Source organism: Elephantulus edwardii, unplaced genomic scaffold (assembly GCF_000299155.1).
Source record: "Elephantulus edwardii isolate Elephantulus edwardi_28Jun2011 unplaced genomic scaffold, EleEdw1.0 scaffold00068, whole genome shotgun sequence".
NCBI classification, from domain to species: Eukaryota; Metazoa; Chordata; class Mammalia; order Macroscelidea; family Macroscelididae; genus Elephantulus; species Elephantulus edwardii.
The window spans coordinates 14603632-14605220 of NW_006399818.1; the positions used below are offsets into that span (position 1 = coordinate 14603632).

General features: G+C 35.9%; 1 pseudogene; it reads right to left on the minus strand.

The window, feature by feature from the left end:
- The window catches only part of LOC102846797, a 170217-nt pseudogene that overhangs the window by 71715 nt on the left and 96913 nt on the right, over window positions 1-1589 (minus strand).

Sequence of the window (1589 nt, forward strand, 5' to 3'; positions counted from 1 at the left end):
TGGTACAAGAGAGGAAGACACTTGATAAGAAGGATTCATTCAGTGACTGAGGTAATAGGGGTAGATACGTGAGAGATAACAACATTGGCACAGGACAGAGCAGTGTTTAGGGCTGTTGGACATAGGGTCACTACAATTCGAAAGTGACTCGACAGCATGTAACAACAATAACAACAGACATAATTCTATAGTATGAGTGAAAGTTTCCTTTTATTCAATAAAGCAAAACGTTTGCACTTCAGTAAGTATAAATCAATATCAATACTGTTGTGAGTTGCCATCGAGTTGAGTATAACCCACAATGACCCTACGAACATATCTGTACAACATATTCTGTACCATCCTCACACTTCCTGACACACTTGAGCCCATTTCAAAAGTTACTGGGTCAATATATTCAGCTAAGGGTCTTCCTCTCCTTCGCCATCCCTCCACCTTTCTTACCATGATATCCTTCTCCAAGGACATTATAAATTAACATGTTGTTCTGTACCATAGGGACAGAACCAACCCACACCTGACCATCCAGTGAGTTTTTGGAGGTAGTTAATAGCACAGAAGGAGATTGTCTATCCTTCTCCCTTGGAAATTTATAGCCTTAGCTATATTACCTTAATATAAATCAATACAGGAACAAGATAATTGAACAACATTTCCCAACATCTTTCTAAAAGTTGTAACAATGTCTTTGACCAGCATTTTACACCTTTACTTCAATCTGTAACTATGTTTCCATTTTTGCATTTTGAACTCTCCTTTTTTAGCCCTCAATTTACTATCATGACATGTATTAATGACATTAGTGAACATGCCATCTATTTACTCCAGCAACAATGAGTCTATTTACTCCATGATGCCATTAATGTACAGCTCAGGGCATAGATTAGAATAATGGCTTCCTCATTGATGAGTATAATTAATTGATTCTTCTCATTCCTTTTGGACTTAAGCATAAAAAGCATAAGAACCGATAATAGCTTAAAAAAAAAATCAAACACAAAAGGAATAAAGCTAGTAAAATTTAAAATTACTTCTCACTTTACCTGGACTAACATGTCCTCAACATTCAACAATAACTCTTCTGCCTCCTTGGTTTTGCCCAGTCGCTTAAAAAAACTTGCAATAAAGAATATTAGCCGGCATTTGTCGATGGTGGTAAGTTCAAAAATCCTGCATTCGAGCACTAGAATGGAGAGTAAAGCAAATTACCCGGAAGCATAGATGCAAACAAAGAGTACCCAGTGCTTGAGTCTGAGAGAGCAATGAAGTGTATTACCCATTTCAGTGTGTCCTTTCTCAATGGATTAGCACTTTCCTTTGATAAAGTTTATGTATATTACCAACTATTTTGAGTATAAAATGAAACTGTAGAATGAAATTGATAATCATTATTCTAAATCAACTTCATAAGCAAATTTTGAAAATTAGAGCATAAAAAAAGAGCATTCATATGACCGAATCTACATTGTTGCCATAACTTGTATTCTGGGGTGATTTTTCAGGCAGAAGTGTGGAAATTTCTTACCCAATTCTGCCCTCTGTTGCAACTACATTGAATTGCTAGCCTTACAGGAAACAAAATGTTAAAA